General features: G+C 38.4%; 1 protein-coding gene across 1 annotated transcript in view; it reads left to right on the top strand.

Moving 5' to 3' along the window:
- Positions 1–20024, top strand: part of SPATA17 (spermatogenesis associated 17) — a 237148-nt gene that overhangs the window by 12392 nt on the left and 204732 nt on the right. The window lies entirely within an intron of this gene.

Below are 20024 nucleotides of genomic sequence, written 5' to 3'. Positions count from 1 at the left end.
GTGACTAACTGTTAAACACACTGCCTGTCAGTCCAGTTGTTAGGACTCCGAGTTTCCACTGTTTTCACTGTGAGGGGAGAGGGGTGCCGGGGGAGGGGGGACAATTTCTATCCTCCCTGGTTGGGGAACTAAGATCTTGTATGCCATGCAGCCGGAAAAAAAAAAAAAAATAATGCTAATGTGTTTGCAAACTATAATTCCATTGAACTTGTACCTTCTAAAATGTCCTATTTCTCATCATCCAGTAGTAACTGACCTTCTAATAGAAACAGGTAATAATCAGAATCCAAAGTATAAAATAAGCATAATTCTTGCATTTAAGGAGTTTGAAATCCTTAAGACCTAATAGTGAAGTGATATGGAAAAAATAATCATTTTGCACATCAATATGTTTTATAACCATGCCATGTCTTGCCTATGTTCAGTCATGTGAGACTCTTTGTGACCCCATGGACTGTAGCCCACCAGGCTCCTCTGTCCGTGGGATTTTCTAGGCAAGAATACTGGAGTGGGTTGACAGCTAATACTGGAATTTTATTCCTAATGTCTGAAATAGCTACAAGTTAAATGACAGTGAGAAGCAAAGGGTATTGGGTTTTTAGTCTAGCATTTATTCAATAGCTAAGGTCAGACTAAGCACAGTATTTTGATGTGTAAAATGCAGATTTTTTGCATATTAAGGAAAAATATTTAATCACACATTTTTTTCATTTTTTAATTATTGTCAGTTATTTTCTGGCCACTAATGATATATGTGAACATAGTGTTATACAGGGTTATAATACTTATTTCTAGTTGATGATGAAGTGACTGGAAACTTCCAGCTTTTTCTCAGTGTTTTATTAGATTCCTGTTAATACTTTTGGTCTTTCATCATTATTAATTCATTTAGTATTCATTGTGATAATACTGATCATAATAAATTTATTTCAAATTCATGTAGATGTCATATTTTATTCACAGCTATAGGATTTTCATTGTAATTTGGAACTAATTATTATACCATTAAAATAAAGTGTTACCCACATTTTTCATTTTAAACATAAAATGCCTAGCAGTTCATGACATATTGTATGAGTATGCAGCATCCCAGTGGTAACCCAAGTATCTGTAAATTTCATTTTTAAGCAGTTAAAAAATGGCAACAGAAAAATGTGTGTAGAAGTCAAATTTCAGCCCATAACTTAAAATTTAACACTAAACTAACTACTACTTATTTCAAAGCATATCCCTTTAGTTTAATTTAATGTGTAGTTATTAGTATATGTATGCTGCTAAGTCACTTCAGTCGTGTCCAACTCTGTATGACCCTATAGATAGCCCACCAGGCTCCCCCATCCCTGGGATTCTCCGGGCAAGAACACTGGAGTGGGTTGCCATTTTCTTCTCCATAGTATATGTATACTTTTAATTAAATGGCTGTTTAAAAAACCCGGAGATTTTTAATAACTCCAAAAAGAAATTATTTAATCTTCCTTTTGACTAAGTATTATATGTTAATATTATTACTGGGAGAGTTTAAAAAGGATAAACTCAAGACAGATAATGTGATTGCTTATCTTGTGTGATAATTACACGTAAGGGGTAAGCTCAAACTAATATATTAGTTGAAAAAAGTATTAGGCATATCTGTATACCCTATACTTTTTCTCTCTCCTTTGTAAAGGTAGTCAGTTGTTTATTGCTGGTGAAGAAGAGAATAATGTTTTCATTAATTTAAATAGAGTACAGTTGACCTTTGAACATCATGGGTTTGAACTGCCCAAGCCCACTTATATTCAGATATTTTTTTCAACAAATACGTTCTACAATAATGCACAATCCCCAATTGTTTGAATGCTGGGAATGATTGAAAGTGGAAGGAGAAGGGGACTACAGAGGATGAGATGGTTGGATGGCATCACCAACTCAATGGACATGAGTTTCAGTAAGTTCTGGGAGTTGGTGATAGAGAAGCTTGGCCTGCTGCAGTCCATGGGGTCACAGAGGTGGACACGACCGAGCAACTGACCTGAACTGAACTGAACTGATAGTTCATCCATTTTAATGGCATGAGGAATATGTGTATGTTTCCCTGAAGCATCATCAGCCTTGGTTTTTACTTTGTCTTTGTTTTTCCTAACTGATTTCTGATTTCACCAATAAATAAAATTAAATCTAAAAAAAAAAAAGAACTGCGGGTGTTTACATGGAATAACAGACTGGTTCCAAATAGGAAAAGGAGTATCTCAAGGTTGTATATTGTCACCCTGCTTATTTAACTTCTATGCAGAGTACATCATGAGGAACGCTGGGCTGGAAGAAGCACAAGCTGGAATCAAGATTGTTGGGAGAAATATCAATACCTTCAGATATGCAGATGACACCACTCTTATGGCAGAAAGTGAAGAGGAACTCAAAGGCCTATTGATGAAAGTGAAAGAGGAGAGTGAAAAGGTTGGCTTGAAGCTCAACATTCAGAAAACAAAGATCATGGCATCTGGTCCCATCACTTCATGGGAAATAGATGGAAAAACAGTGGAAACAGTGTCAGACTTTATTTTTTTGGGCTCCAAAATCACTGCAGATGCTGATTGCAGCCATGAAATTAAAAGATGCTTACTCCTTGGAAGGAAAGTTATGACCAACCTTGATATATATTGAAAAGCAGAGACATTACTTTGCCAACAAAGGTCCTTCTAGTCAAGGCTATGGTTTTTTCCGTGGTCATGTATGGATATGAGAGTTGGACTGTGAAGAAAGCTGAGTGCCGAAGAATTTATGCTTTTGAACTGTGGTGATGGAGAAGACTCTTGAGAGTCCCTTGTACCGCAAGGAGATCCAACCAGTCCATTCTAAGGGAGATCAATCCTGGGTGTTCATTGGAAGGACTGATGCTAAAGCTGAAACTGCAATACTTTGGCCACCTCATGCGACGAGTTGACTCACTGGAAAAGACTCTGATGCTGGGAGGGATTGGGGGCAGGAGAAGAAGGGACGACAGAGAATGAGATGGCTGGATGGCATCACCGACTCAGTGGACATGAGTTTGAGTGAACTCCGGGAGTTGGTGATGGACAGGGAGGCCTGGCATGCTGTGATTCATGGGGTCGCGGAGAGTCGGACACGACTGAACGACTGAACTGAACTGAACTGAACTGAAGATTATGCATAGGATTTTTGACTGAGAACAGCCTCATTATCAAGGGTCAACCAGTTCTACTATAGGCATTTTAAATATTAAGGGTACGGAATCTAGGGAAAATGGTACTAATAAACCTATTTGCAGAGCAGGAATAGAGACACAGATGTAGAGAAGAGACTTGGGGACATGGAAACAGGGGAAGGAGAGGGTGGGGTGAATTGAGAGAATAGTATTGACATATATACATTACCATCTATAAAATAAATAGCTAGTGAGTAGCCATGATATAGCATAGGGAGCTCAGCTTGGTGCTCTGTGATGACTTAGAATTCGGATTGGGGAGCTCTAGAGGGTGGGGATATATGTATACATATAGCTGATTCATGTTGTCATATAGCAGAAATGAACACAACAATGTAAAGCAGTTCTTTCCAATAAAAAATTTTAATGGTAAAAAGGGTTAAATAACCATGAAAACCCATTTTATCTCTTATCATGGATTTGACTTTCTATCAGCCTTTTTGAATAAATGTTTCTTTCCTTATCTTCTTTACCCTCTATCTTCTTTGAATTGCCTGCTCTACTAGACATTGTGTTACTTTATCTTCTCTATTTTTGCCCTAAATGACATTTTTATTTCCTGTACTAGAATAGAATATTGACTAGGATAAAAATGTTAAAAGAGAAATGAAAGATTCCTTCCAACCCTGCAACCCTATGAAATAGTGGCCTTGTTTTCATGACTGATTCATGGCATTTGACAGTGTTTAATCATCATCTCCTTTCCTGATGCTCTTCCACTAACTTCTCAGTTCACTCAGTTCAGTTGCTCAGTTGTGTCTGACTCTTTGTGACCCCATGAAGCACAGCACACCAGGCCTCCCTATCCATCATCAACTCCCGGAGCTCACTCAAACTCATGTCCATCGAGTCGGTGATGCCATCCAGCCATCTCATTCTCTGTCGTCCCCTTCCCCCGCCCCCAATCCTTCCCAGCATCAGAGTCTTTTCCAGTGAGTCAACTCTTCTCCTGAGGTGGCCAAAGTATTGGAGTTTCAGCTTTAGCATCAGTGCTTCCAATGAACACCCAGGATTGATCTCCTTTAGAATGGACTGGTTGGATCTCCTTGCAGTCCAAGGGACTCTCAAGAGTCTTCTCCAACACCACAGTACAAAAGCATAAATTCTTCGGCACTCAGCTTTCTTCACAGTCCAACTCTCACATCCATACATGACCACTGGAAAAACCATAGCCTTGCCTAGATGGACCTTTGTAGAAAGACCATTCAAACAGTGGCTGGAAGGATGGAATAGAGTAGAAGACTAGTGCCTAGGAAACAGTGGTTTTGCAATAAACTAGTCTTTAAAAGGTGAAGACACAAACTAATGCAGAGAATTGGTCTTACAGTTTCTGACTGAGCAGTTTGTTGAATAATATTGTCATTCATGAGAAATGGCTTGCAAAAAAAAAAAAAGAGCTGTTCTAAAAGAGAAGAACAGAGGGTGGCTGTGTATGGAGGAAGGATGAGAGGAGTTATTTAGATCTGTTGACTTAAAGTACCTGAGGAATATCACAGCTCAGACGTTAAGATATCTTAGATACACAGATCAGGATTGCTGTGCATCCTCTGAGAACCTACTGAAATGCTTCCTTTGACTCCCATCTTTTCCTACTGATTATTTCATTAAAAAAAAACCCTTTTCTACTCTTATATTTTCCACATCTTTACTTCTGACATGGTATTTCCCTTTTCCTATATGGTATTTCACTTTTCACGGGATTTTCTTTACTGTTAAATTATTTTTCACTTCTACCTCAAACACAACAGCAGAGATACTTTTCATCAGCCACCATAAATAGTAAGGGTAGCATGATATTACAAAATTAAATGACAGTTTTCCAGCATTCAAATCCAAAGGCACGGAATATTATAAATTAAACATAATAAGAATTTAAAAGAAGTGTTATGAAGGAATTCAGTTGGCTTCAAGAAATTCAGAAAGGCAATATAATAGACAATAATACTAAAAGTGTGAGAGATTTTAAATCCCCACTATTAGCAATGGGTAGATTGTCCAGAGAGAAAATCAATAAAGCAATGTTGGAATTGAACAACACTTTATAAGGAATGAATTTATTAGACATATATTGAACATTCCATCCAACAGCAGTGGAATGTACATTCGTCTCAAGGGCACATGGACTGTTCTCCAGGATAGATCATATAATAGGCCACACAAAAAAATCTTAGCAAATTTAAAAGATTGAAATCATATCTATCTCCTGTGACCGCAATAGTATGAAACTAGAAATAGAAGAAAAGTGAGATGATCTGCAAATATGTGAAAACTAAACAACATATTTCTAGACAACCATTAGGACAAAAGAAAAATTAAAAGGGAAATAAAAAATTGTCTCAAAACAAATGAAAATTAAAACACAGCATATCAAATATTGTGAGATTCAGCAAAAGTAGTTCTGAGAGGAAGGTTTATAGCAAGAAATGTATATATTAAGAAATTTCATCTTAATTGAGTAACCAAACTTGACTCCTCAAGGAGCTAGAAAAAGAACAAATTAAGTTCACAGTTAGCAAAAAGAAGGAAATAAGGATCACAATGGAAATAAATGAACTAGAGACCACAAGAGCAATAAAAAGGATCAACAAAATTACGAGCTGATTCTTCAAAAAAGATAAGCAAAATTGACAAACCAAGACAATAAGGGAACTCAAATAAATTTAGAAATGAAAGAAGAGATATTACAACTGATGCAACAGAAATACATAGAATCCAAGGAGACTACTATTGAACATCTATACCAAAAATTATATAACCTAGAAGAAATGGATACATTTCTAGAAGCAAACAACCTACCAAGATTAAATTAGAACAACAACAAAAAACAAATCTGAACGGACAATAATGAGTAAAGAGATTGAATTGGTAATTTTAAAACTTCTAACAGAAAACTCCAGGATCAGATGGCATCATTTCAGAATTGTACCTAACATTTAAAGAAAGTGTGAACACCAATACTTCTCAAATTTTTCCGAAATATTGAAGAACATGTCCAAACTCATTCTGCAAGCATTATTTTGATACCAAGACTAGATAAGGATTCAACAAGAAAAGAAAACCATAGACCACTAACCCTCATGAACATGAATGAAAATGTTCTCAAGAAAATATTAGTTAACTGAATTTAAGAACACTTTGGACACTATGACCAAATGGGATTTATCACTGGATACAAGGACTGTTTGATATATGGAAATTAGTAAATATAATATATCATCACATCGATAAAATGAAAGACAAAAATCATATGGTTATCTCAATAGATTCAGAAAACGCATTTGAAAGAATACAGCATCTTTTGATGATAAAAACCCTTAACCTGAGTATAGAAAGAATATACATTAAAAGAATATAGGCCATGCATGACATACCCAGATAACATTATTCTTAATGTAGAGAAATTGAAAATATTTCCTCTAAGATCAAGATCAAGGAAATGATCTTACCACTCCTACTCAGTATACTACAGGAAGTTCTAGCAGGAGTAATTAGGCAAGACAAAGAAATGAAGACATCCAAATTGTAAAGGAAGAAGTAAAACTGTCAATATTTGCTGATGATAGAAATGGCATGGACCTAACAGAAGCAGACGATATTAAGAAGAGGTGCAAGAATAAACAGAACTATACAAAATGAACTTACTGACCCACATAACCATGATGGTTTGATCATTCATCTAAAACCAGACATGCTGGAAGTCAAGTGGGCCCTAGGAAGCATCATGATGAACAAAGCTAGTGGAGGTGATATAATTCCAGCTGAGCTATTCCAAATCCTAAAAGATGATGCTGTGAAAGTGCTGCACTCAATATGCCAGGAAACTTGGAATGCTCAGCAGTGGCCACAACACTGGAAAAATCAGTTTTCATTCTAATCCCAAAGAAAGGCAATGCAAAAGAATGCACAAACTTCCACAAAACTGCACTCATTTCACAGGCTAACAAAGTAATGCTGAAAATTCTCCAGCTAGGGTGCAGCAGTATATAAACTGTGAACTTCCAAATGTTCAAGCTGAATTTAGAAAAGGGAGATGAACCAGAGATCAAACTGCCAACATCAACTGGATCATAGGAAGAGCAAGAGAATTCCAGAAAAATATCTGCTTCATTCAGTCAGTTCAGTTCAGTCAGTTCAGTCGCTCAGTCGTGTCCGACTCTTTGCCACCCCATGAATCACAGCACACCAGGCCTCCCTGTCCATCACCAACTCCCGGAGTTCACTCAAACTCATGTCCATCGAGTCGGTGATGCCATCCAGCCATCTTATTCTCTGTCGTCCCCATCTCCTCCCACCCCCAATCACTCCCAACATCAGAGTCTTTTCCAGTGAGTCAACTCGTCGCATGAGGTGGCCAAAGTATTGGAGCTTTAGCTTCAGCATCAGTCCTTCCAATGAACACCCAGGATTGATCTCCTTTAGAATGGACTGGTTGGATCTCCTTGCAGTCCAAGGGAATCTCAAGAGTCTTCTCCAGCACCACAGTTCAAAAGCATCAATTCTTCGGCAATCAGCTTTCTTCACAGCCCAACTCTCATATCCATACATGACCACGGAAAAAACCATAGCCTTGACTAGACGGACCTTTGTTGGCAAAGTAATGTCTCTGCTTTTTAATATGCTATCTAGGTTGGTCATAACTTTCCTTCCAAGGAGTAAGCGTCTTTTAATTTCATGGCTGCATTCAGAATCTGCAGTGATTTTGGAGCCCCCTAAAATAAAGTCTGACACTGTTTCCACTGTTTCCCCATCTATTTCCCATGAAGTGTTGGGACCAGATGCCATGATCTTTGTTTTCTGAATGTTGAGCTTCAAGCCAACCTTTTCACTCTCCTCTTTCACTTTCATCAAGAGGCTTTTGAGTTCTTCTTCACTTTCTGCCATAAGGGTGGTGTCATCTGCATATCTGAGGTTATTGATATTTCTCCTGGCAATCTTGATTCCATCTTGTGCTTCTTCCAGCTCAGCGTTCCTCATGATGTACTCTGCATAGAAGTTAAATAAGCAGGGTGACAATATACAGCCTTGACGTACTCCTTTTCCTATTTGGAACCAGTCTGTTGTTCCATGTCCAGTTCTAACTGTTGCTTCCTGACCTGCATACAGGTTTCTCAAAAGGCAGGTCAGGTGGTCTGGTATTCCCTTCTCTTTCAGAATGTTCCACAGTTTATTGTGATCCACACAGTCAAAGGCTTTGGCATAATCGATGAAGCAGTAATAGATGTTTTTCTGGAACACTCTTGCTTTCTCCATGATCCAGCGGATGTTGGCAATTTGATCTCTGGTTCCTCTGCCTTTTATAAAACCTGCTTGAACATCTGGAAGTTCACGGTTCACATATTGCTGAAGCCTGGCTTGGAAAATTTTGAGCATGACTTTACTAGCGTGTGAGATGAGTGCAATTGTGCGGTAGTTTGAGCATTCTTTGGCATTGCCTTTCTTTGGGATTGGAATGAAGACTGACCTTTTCCAGTCCTGTGGCCACTGCTGAGTTTTCCAAACTTGCTGGCATATTGAGTGCAGCACTTTCACAGCATCATCTTTCAGCATTTGAAATAGCTAAATTGCAATTCCATCACCTCCACTAGCTTTGTTTGTAGTGATGCTCTCTAAGGCCCACTTGACTTCACATTCCATGATGTCTGGCTCCAGGTGAGTGATCACGCCATTGTCATTATCTTTGTCGTGAAGACCTTTTTTGTACAGTTCTTCTGTGTATTCTTTCCACCTCTTCTTAATATCTTCCGCTTCTGTTAGGTCCATACCATTTCTGTCCTTTATCGAGCCCATCTTTGCATGAAATGTTCCCTTGGAAACTCTAATTTTCTTGAAAAGATCTCTTGTTTTTCCTATTCTGTTGTTTTCCTCTATTTCTTTGCATTGATCACTGAGGAAGGCTTTCTTATCTCTCCTTGCTATTCTTTGGAACTCTGCATTCAGATGCTTATATCTTTCCTTTTCCCCTTTGCTTTTCGCTTCTCTTCTTTTCACAGCTGTTTGTTAGGCCTCCTCAGACAGCCATTTTGCTTTTTTGCATTTCTTTTCCATGGGGATGATCTTGGTCCCTGTCTCATGTACAATGTCACGAACCTCCATCCAGAGTTCATCAGGCACTCTATCTATCAGATCTAGTCCCTTAAATCTATTTCTCACTTCCACTGTATAATCATAAAGGATTTGATTTAGGTCATATCTGAATGGTCTAGTGGTTTGCCCTACTTTCTTCATTAACTATGCTAAAGTCTTTATGTGGATCACAACAAACTGTGGAAAATTCTTAAAGAGATGGGACTACCAGGTCACCTTACCTGACTCCTATGAAACCTGTATGCAGGTTAAAAAGCAATAGTTAGAACCAGATATGGAACAACCGACTGGTTCCAGATTAGGAAGGGAGTACGTCAAGGCTGTATATTGTCACCTTGCTTATTTAACTTATATGCAGAGTACATCATGCAAAATGCTGGGCTCGATGAAGCACAAGCTGGATCAAGATTGCCAGGAGACAGCAATCCCACTGCTGTGCATACACACTGAGGAAACCAGAATTGAAAGAGACTCTTGTACCCCAGTGTTCATTGCAGCACTGTTTACAATAGCTAGGACATAGAAGCAACCTAGATGTCCATCGGCAGATGAATGGATAAGAAATCTGTGGTACATATACACAATGGAATATTACTCAGCTATTAAAAAGAATGCATTTGAATCAGTTCTAATGAGGTAGATGAAACTGGAGCCTATTATACAGAGCAAAGTAAGTCAGAAAGAAAAACACCAATATAGTATATTAATGCATATATATGGAATTTATAAAGATGGTAATGATGACCCTATATGCGAGATAGCAAAAGAGACAGAGATGTAAAGAACAGACTTTTGGACTCTGTGGGAGAAGGTGAGGGTGAGATGATTTGAGAGAATAGCATTGAAGCATGTATATTATATTTTTTTGGGGGGGTGTTAGTTCTAAAAGGTCTTGTAGGTCTTCATAGAACCGTTCAACTTCGGCTTCTTCAGCGTTACTGGTTGGGGCATAGGCTTGGATTACTGTAATATTGAATGGTTTGCCTTGTAAACGAACAGAGATCATTCTGTCGTTTTTGAGATTGCATCCAAGTACTGCATTTTGGACTCTTCTGTAGACCATGATGGCTACTCCATTTCTTCTAAGGGATTCCTGCCCACAGTAGTAGATATAATGGTCATCTGAGTTAAATTCAGATGACGGAGAAGGCAATGGCAAGCCACTCCAGTACTCTTGCCTGGAGAATCCCATGGATGGAGGAGCCTGGTAGGCTGCAGTCCGTGGGGTCGCTAGGGGTTGGCCACGACTGAGCGACTTCACTTTCACTTTTCACTTTCACACATTGGAGAAGGAAATGGCAACCCACTCCAGTGTTCTTGCCTGGAGAATCCCAGGGGCGGGGGAGCTTGGTGGGCTTCCGTCTATGGGGTCACACAGAGTCGGACACGACTGAAGTGACACAGCAGCAGAGTTAAATTCACCCATTTCAGACCATTTTAGTTCACTGATTCGTAGAATGTCTACGTTCACTCTTGCCATCTCTTGTTTGACCACTTCCAATTTGCCTTGATTCATGGACCTAACAGTCCAGGTTCCTATGCAATATTGCTCTTTACAGCATCAGAACTCACTTCTATCACCGGTCACATTCACAACTGGGTATTGTTTTTGCTTTGGCTCCATCCCTTCATTCTTTCTGGAGTTATTTCTCGACTGATCTCCAGTAGCATACTGGGCACCTACCGACCTGGGGAATTCCTCATTCAGTATCCTATCATTTTGCCTTTTGATACTGTTCATGGGGTTCTCAAGGCAAGTATACTGAAGTGGTTTGCCATTCCGTTCCCCAGTGGACCACATTCTGTGAGACCTCTCCACCATGACCCATCTGTCTTGGGTGGCCCCACACGGCGTGGCTTAGTTTTATTGAGTTAGACAAGGCTGTGGTCCATGTGATCAGATCGACTAGTTTTCTGTGATTATGATTTCATTGTGTCTTCCCTCTGATGCCCTCTCAATACCTACTGTCTTATTTGAGTTAACACCCTGAAAAAGATGTCCTTTTCATTATAGGGGCTGGAATGCAAAAGTAGGAAGTCAAGAAACACCTGTAGTAACAGGCAAATGTGACCTTGGAGCACGGAATGAAGCAGGGCAAAGTCTCATAGAATTTTGCCAATAGAATGCACTGGTCATAGCAAACACCCTCTTTCAACAACACAAGAGAAGACTCTACACATGGACATCACCAGATGGTCAACACCGAAATCAGGTTGATTATATTCTTTGCAACCAAAGATGGAGAAGCTGTATACAGTTAGCAAAAACAAAACCAGGAGCTAACTGTGGCTCAGATCATGAACTTCTTATTGCCAAATTCAGACGTAAATTGAAGAAAGTAGGGAAAACCACTGGACCATTCAAGTATGACCTCAATCAAATCCCTTTTGACTATACAGTGGAAGTGAGAAATAGATTTAAGGGACTAGATCTGATAGAGTGCCTGATGAACTCTGGATGGAAGTTCGTGACATTGTACAGGAGACAGGGACCAAGACCATCCTCATGGAAAAGAAATGCAAAAAAGCAAAATGGCTGTCTGAGGAGGACTTACAAACAGCTGTGAAAAGAAGAGAAGCGAAAAGCAAAGGGGAAAAGGAAAGATATAAGCATCTGAATGCAGAGTTCCAAAGAATAGCAAGGAGAGATAAGAAAGCCTTCCTCAGTGATCAATGCAAAGAAATAGAGGAAAACAACTGAATAGGAGAGACAAGAGATGTCTTCAAGAAAATTAGAGATTCCAAGGGAACATTTCATGCAAAGATGGGCTCGATAAAGGACAGAAATGGTATGGACCTAACAGAAGCAGAAGATATTAAGAAGAGGTGGCAAGAATACACAGAAGAACTGTACAAAAAAGATCTTCACGACCAAGATAATCACGATAATGTGATCACTGACCTAGAGCCAGATGTCTTGGGATGTGAAGTCAAGCGGGCCTTAGAAAGCATCACTACAAACAAAGCTAGTGGAGGTGATGGAATTCCAGTTGAGCTTTTTCAAATGTGTTAAAATACCCATATAACCGCCAAACCATCTACAGATTCAATGGTATCCCCACCCAAACACCAAAGCTATTCTTTTCAGAAATAGTAGAAACAATCCTAAAATTTATGAGGAACCACAAAGACTCTGAATAGCCAGAGCAATCATGAGACAAAAAGAACCAAAGCTGGAGGTACCACACTTCTGGATTTCATAGTATAATAGAAATTCATAGTAAGAAAAGCAGTATGGTTCTGGCACAAAAATAGACACATTGACTAATAGGACAGAATGGAATCCCTAAAATTAAATCCCATTGTATATGGTCATCTAATATTTGAAAAGTGAGCCAAGAATACTTGTTGGGAAAGGGAAGTCTTTTCAATAAATGGTAGTGGGAAAACTGGAGAAACACGCGAAGAGCAGTGAAATTGGACCCCTATCTCACAACACTCACAAAAGTTAACTCAAGGTGGATTAAACATTTAAATACAAGATCTGATACTGTAAAACCAGAAGAAAACAGAGATAAAGCTCATTGATACTGGTCTCGGCAATAATTTTTTTGAGCATAACGCCAAAATCATAAACAATAAAGAATAAAATCCACAAATGCAACTATATCAAATTCAAAAACTTCTGTACAGCATCATAAACAATTAGAAAGAACCTACAGAATGGGAGACAAATTTTGCAAATCATGTATTCAACAGGGGCTTATAACAGGAAAGCAAACAGTCCAATTAACAAATGGGCAGAAGAACTAAATAGTCATTTCTCTAAAGAAGACATCGAAGTGGCCAACAGACACATAAAAAGATGTTTAACATCGCTAATCATAAGGCAAATGCAAATAAAAACCACCATGAGATATTCTCATCTCCCATCTGCTAAAAAAAAATGGCTATCATCAAGAAGGCAAGAGACAACAGATGCTATCAAGTCTGTGGTGAGAAGAGAACCCTTATATGTTGTTGGTGGAATGTAAATTGGCCCAACCAGTATGGCAAACAATGTAAAGTTTCCTCAAAAAATTAAAAATAGATCTACCATATGATCCAGCTATTCCCCTTCTGGGTGTAAGCTGAAAGAAACGACTACAGGATTTTTGACAGTATATTTGAACTCCACACTTGATGCAGCACTATTCATAGTAGCCAAAATAGGGAAACAATACAAATATCCATAAATGAATGAATTGGGTAAAAAAGATCTGGTATTATACACAGTGGGATGTTGTTCAGTCATAAGAAAGAAAGATATCTTCCCATTTGTGACAACATGGATGGGCCTTGAGCACATTATGCTACTTGAAATAAGTCAGACAGAAGGACAAGTACTGTATTAGATCACTTATATATGGAATCTAAAAATATCAGATATATAAAAAAGAGGTGAAAACGGTGGTTACCAGAAAAAGGCAGTGGCTAAGAATGATGATGTTTAAGGGTACAAACTTGAAATGAGTAGTGAGTAAGCCATCCAGGTTAAAAGCATATAATAAATATAGACACTAATATTGTACTGTAATCATGTAATGTGATAAATACTGCTATATCATCAATCATATTACAATATGTGAATGTATCTATGTAATAAGCTTTAAACCTTAAACTTAGCAAAATGTTACCCATCAAATTTATTTAATAATAATTAATACCATACTAACTTACACATAATTTACATATAGTAAATATTTTTTGATTAATGAATAAGATATTGACAGACTGGTATATTTTTTTCTTACTGCAATCTACATAGATGCCCACTATTCTGTAATAATGTAGTGATTATCATTATTGCTTATTGAAAACACATTATTTATCAGTCTTTCAAGTTCTTTATGATATGCCTGCAAACACACTCATGATTGCTATTATTGAAATTTTACAGAAGAAACTGAATTTGGATTAAAAAGCTTGCTTAAGGTAAACCCAGCCAGTAAGTGGCACAGTTTAAGCTAAGGTCTTTGTACAAAGCTAAAGAGCTGGCAAATATCCTAACATTTTAACTAGGTTAGACGGTGGTTCATGTTATATTAAATAATCAAGTTCCTTAGCTTTTAATGCCTAGGTATGTCTAGTACTTTCCTTAACATTGAAAATGTATTTATATTTTTCTAAAGGATTATGTTTATTTCAATACAAATTAAAATTTTTAAATTTTGAAAATATTATACAACTCATAAAATTATTTGCTAAATTCAGAAATTAATAAAGTAAATTTCTCCTTTCAAATTTTAGTCCCTAAAGGCAATCACTTTTAATAACTTTGTTCAAAGTAAGACTTTTTCTGTGTATACATTCCCATATTAATATAGTTTAAATTGTTTTCTATAAGTATGGGATCATATTACACTATGCTGTATCTTCCTTTGTTTTCACATTACATGTTGTGTCTATGTGAAGACATACTGATCCACTTAATTTTTATCAGGACAAAATGTGTGTGTGCTCAGTTGCTTCCAACTCTTTGCAACCCCATGGACTATAGCCTGCCATGCTCCTCACTCCATGGAATTTTTCAAGCAAAAATACTGGTGTGGGTTGCCATTTCCTACTCCAGGGGATCAAACCCATATCTCTTGCATCTCCTACATTGGCAGGTGGATTCTTTACCACTGAGCCACTTGGAAAGCTCAAGGACAAAATAGTGTTCCATTTTATGGATGCACTATACTATATCTATTGCTTATTTTGGTTGTTTCTGTAATTTCAATAGTACAATGATAAATCATAAAAATGAATTTCCTGAGTCATCTTTAGTGTCTTCTTGTGCCTTTTTAAAAAACAGTTTTCTAAATGCACTTTATTAAAGACACTTCGATGAAATTTGTTAGTTACTTCAACGTTTTACGTGCTTTTCTATGTATGTTGTGCCAAAATTCTATAAATAATTTTGTATATAAAGGTAATACTTCATCTTTCACATTGCCTTAAAGGAGCAGAAAATTAACATATTTTGTGGAAGTAACATTACCACTTCAGTGTTCGGAATAAAATATCATGTGCTTATGTTTTTTGGAAAAGTGATGACATTTCACAGTAAAATTTAACATTGGAAACCATCAATGCCTACCTTCAGCTTTTTGACTAAAGGAACATTTTCCAAAACTCTAAGGAAGTGTTTGTTTCAATATAATTTTTCTGGAAATATACATTGGCATTTACAAGATGGGTTTGTTATATACAGGTCTCAAAGTGAAAATATACCTAGAATCCAGGTCAAGGGCTTCTAAAAGTGAAAGTTGCTTGTATTTTTTTTCTTTTCTGTAAATTGGCTATCTTTTGTTGCTCTTCAATTGCATTGATATTTTTTTCAAAGTTTCTTCTTCTTCTTTTTTTTTTTTTTTCTTTCTTTCTTTCAAATGAAGTAGCAGTAGCACAAGGTCTTTAGTTTTCCCATTATGGAATTCCCAGTATATGAAGACACGACAGGTCTTAGAAATTGCTCCATGTCTGTCCTGAGATTTGTATTTTCATCATTCCATTATAATTTTACTAGCAGGTGTATATGTGTGTAGCTGTAACAAACATTTCTGAAGTTTTGTGACTTTGAACTTGTGTAGGTGAAAGTTTTCTGTATGTGTTTAAAGACCAAATTGTTTCTTTTTGGCCACATACCGGAGTGGTTCAGTTGCTCAGTCATGTCTGACACTTTGCAACCCCATGGACAGCATGCATGCCAGACTTCCCTGTCCTTCTCTGTCTCGACGTTTGCTCAGACTCGTGTCTACTGAGTCAATGATGCCATTCAACCATCTTATCCTCTGTCACCCCCTTCTCCTCTTGCCATCATTCTTTCCCAGCATCGGTCTTTTCCAATGAGTCAGCTCTTCTCATCAGGTGACCAAAGTATTGGAGCTTCAGCATTAGTCCTTCCAGTGAATATTAGGGTTGATTTCCTTTAGGTTTGACTGGTTTGATCTCCTTGCAGTCCAAGGGACTCTCAAGCACCACGGTTTGAAAGCATCACTTCTTCAGTGCCCAGACTTCTTTATGGTTCACCTCTCACATCTGTACAGGACTACTGAGAAAACCATAGCTTTGACTATATGGACCTTTGTCAGCAAAGTAATGTCTCTGCTTTTTAGTATGCTGTCTAGATTTGTCATAGCTTTTCTTCCAAGGAACAAGCTATTGTACTGCATTCTCATGGTAGTATAGTGAGAAATTTTTGTTTTTTGTTGGGGTTTTCCCACATCTTCATCTTTTAGTTTATTTTATAATTTTAAGGAGATTGGTGCTATTTTATGCCACGAAATTTCAATATTGTATTTGGAAAAGGCTTACATGCATTTTTGCCTCTTGCCTTTTCTTTCTTGCTTTTTATTCCTTTTTACTTCCCTCCCTTCTCCTGTTCTCGTCATTCCTCTTCCCCTTTAGGGAAAGTGGTGGTTAGAAATGCAGCCTCAAGAACCAGATTACCTAGAATCAACTCTTGACTCTGACACCAACCAATATGTGACCTTGGGCACATCATTGCACTTACCTCTGCCACAGTATCTTCCTGGGTCAAATGGGCATGGTTATTTACTCCATTGAGGTGCTGAAAGGAATTATGCATGCGTTAACTCAGTGGTATGTAAAATGGTTGGAATTCTGCTGGCGCATGAAGCATTAATATATTATTGGACTTCCCAGGTGGCGCTAATGGTAAATAACCCGCCTGCCATTGTGGGAAACACAAAAGATGCAGGTTCAATCCCTGGGTCTGGAGGATTGTTTGGAGGAGGACATGGCATCCCGCTCCAGTATTCTTGCCTGGAGAATCTCATGGACAGAGGAGCCTGGAGGGCTGTAGATCATAGGGTTGCAAAGAGTCAGACACAACTGAAGCAACTTAGCATCAGTCAGTCAGTCAGTCAGTTCAGTCGCTCAGTCGTGTCCGACTCTTTGCGACCCCATGAATCACAGCACGCCAGGCCTCCCTGTCCATCACCAAAGCCCAGAGCTCACTCAAACTCATGTCCATCGAGTCGGTGATGCCATCCAGCCATCTCATTCTCTGTCATCCCCTTCTCCTCCTGCCCCCAATCCTTCCCAGCATCAGAGTCTTTTCCAGTGAGTCAACTCTTCGCGTGAGGTGACCAAAGTATTGCAGTTTCAGCTTTAGCATCAGTCCTTCCAATGAACACCCAGGATTGATCTCCTTTAGAATGGACTGGTTGGATCTCCTTGCAGTCCAAGGGACTCTCAAGAGTCTTCTCCAGCACCACAGTTCAAAAGCATAAATTCTTCGACGATCAACTTTCTTCACAGTCCAACTCTCACATCCATACATGACCACAGGAAAAACCATAGCCTTGACTATTACTTTGTTGCCAAAGTAATGTCTCTGCTTTTTAATATACTATCTAGGTTGGTCATAACTTTCCTTCCAAGGAGTAAGCATCTTTTAATTTCATGGCTGCAGTCAGCATTGGCAGTGATTTTGGAGCCCCAAAAAATAAAGTCTGACACTGTTTCCATTGTTTCCCCATCTATTTCCCGTGAAGTGATGGGATGCCATGATCTTAGTTTTTTGAATGTTGAGCTTCAAGCCAACTTTTTCACTCTCCTCTTTCATCAAGAGGCTTTTGAGTTCCTCTTAACTTTCTGCCATAAGGGTGGTGTCATCTGCATATCTGAGGTTATCATATTTCTCCCAGCAATCTTGATTCCAGCTTGTGCTTCTTCCAGCCCAGAGTTCCTCATGATGTACACTGCATATGAGTTAAATAAGCAGGGTGACAATATACAACCTTGATATGCACAGTATATTATTATTCTCTTTATTTTTTTTTTAACAGAGTTGTTGAGACATCTGCCTGTCTTTTACCCATGATCACCCCAGGCTTCAAGTTTCTAAGAGCATGTGGGCTCCTGTTGAGTCCTCAGCAGCTCCATCATCCTAAAATGGGGTAGGGGTAGATGTCCATACCCTGAAAGATATAGTCAGGGAGTTTTCAAGTGGCATTCTTCACAGAGAGTGAATGCAGCAGGTGGCATGCAGTCCCCTAGAGGAAGCAGCTCTGTGAAGACAAAAGTTGAGTGTTAGGAATGACATTCTTTGGGACTTCCCTGTTGGTTCAGTGGTTAAGACTCCATGCTTCTGATGTGGAGGGCACAGGTTTGATTGCTGGTTGGGGAACTAGGATCCCACATACTGTGTGGCCAAAAAAAAAAAAAGGAAATTATATCCATTATGTCTCTGGAGCCAAACTTTCTTTTCTTCTACTCCTAATTGTCTAGTGTGTCACCACACAATTATATCCAGTAAATTTTATTGCAAGGAGATGGAGGTTCTAACCTTGGGTTGGGAAGATCCCCTGAAAAAGAAAATGGCAACCCACTCTAGTATTCTTGCCTGGGAAATCCCTTGGACCAAGGAGCCTGGAGGGCTACAGTCCATGAGGGTCACAAAGAGTTGGACATGACTTGGTGACTAAACAGCTACAGCAGCAACAACAACAGTAGTCTTATCTCAGTGCCTTTCTTGATCTGGTAGAGTGACTATTCTCTTGTGTAGGTTTTACAGTTTATGCTTTACTTTCTACTAACCCTTATATCAATTTGTGTAATTTTTCACTAGTATTTTCAACATCTGGGTCACTGACTTTATGCATAGTTTTTGTTCCTCTCTCTGCTTTTATAAATCCTTTTCAATTAGCTTTCTAGATAACTCTTATTTCCTGGTTATCTAGTAGACAGATAATCCTTCTGCTTGTTTCTTTAACTCTTTGTCACTGATGGTTTAATTGCCATTTTCTTTCTCAGTCAACTTCATAGTATTGTTTGAAGTATTCTTTTTTCCATTCTGTTTTGTTCTAATTGTCTAAATTTATTGGGCTTCTCTGGTGGCTCAAATGGTAAAGAATCAGCCTGCAATGCAGAAGACCCATATTCTATCCCTGGGTTGGGAAGATCCCCTGGAGAAGGGAATGGCTACCCACTCCAGTATTCTTGCCTGGAGAATCCCATGGACAGAGGAGCCTGGTGAGCTACAGTCCACGGAGTTGCAAAGAGTCATACACGACTGAGCAATTAACACTTTCATTTTCAATGAAATCTATATATTTAATCTAGTAATAATAAGTAATCTAAGTAAAAAATAATCTTGAGAGAATTGTTTTTAAAAAGTGAAAAGTAAGTGACTAGCAATTCTTTATTTATTCAGTAGACAGAATAATTTTTTGCTAATTTTTTGCCAGCCGATGTTACAGGAGAGAAATTACTCTGTGTTTCATAGTAATTTCCATAAGCAATAGGACTTTATCAAATGGGGATGGGGAGAGAACTGTAATGACCGAAAAAATTAAGTTGGAGATCTGTCTTGAGTAAACCTTTTTCTTCCTTGTAAGTCAGTAAAATCTAAAGACTGAATTTTTTGTCTCTTTATGAGGCCTATGACCCTGCCCCTGGCTCCCTAATTGAAGTAGACCTTCTCAGAACTATCCAGAACAGGCAAAAAGATGGATTAATTTTACTTTAGAGACAATTCATTTAACTGATGCAGTGAGTGAAATATGTTAGGATTTTAATCTTGCATGATATGTGTTCAGTTCAATTCAGTTCAGTCGCTCAGTCGTGTCCGACTCTTTGCGACCCCATGAATCACAGCACGCCAGGCCTCCCTATCCATCACCAACTCCCGGAGTTCACTCAAACTCATGTCCATCGAGTCAGTGATGCCATCCAGCCATCTCATTCTCTGTTGTCCCCGTATTTTTAAAAATAATGACAAAATAGCACATGGCTTTCTAAATTT

The sequence above is a fragment of the Moschus berezovskii genome, chromosome 17, assembly GCF_049115385.1.
Source record: "Moschus berezovskii isolate FMDL1 chromosome 17, NW_MosBer_1.0, whole genome shotgun sequence".
NCBI lineage: Eukaryota > Metazoa > Chordata > Mammalia > Artiodactyla > Moschidae > Moschus > Moschus berezovskii.
This window is presented reverse-complemented; position numbering and strand designations above follow the sequence as displayed.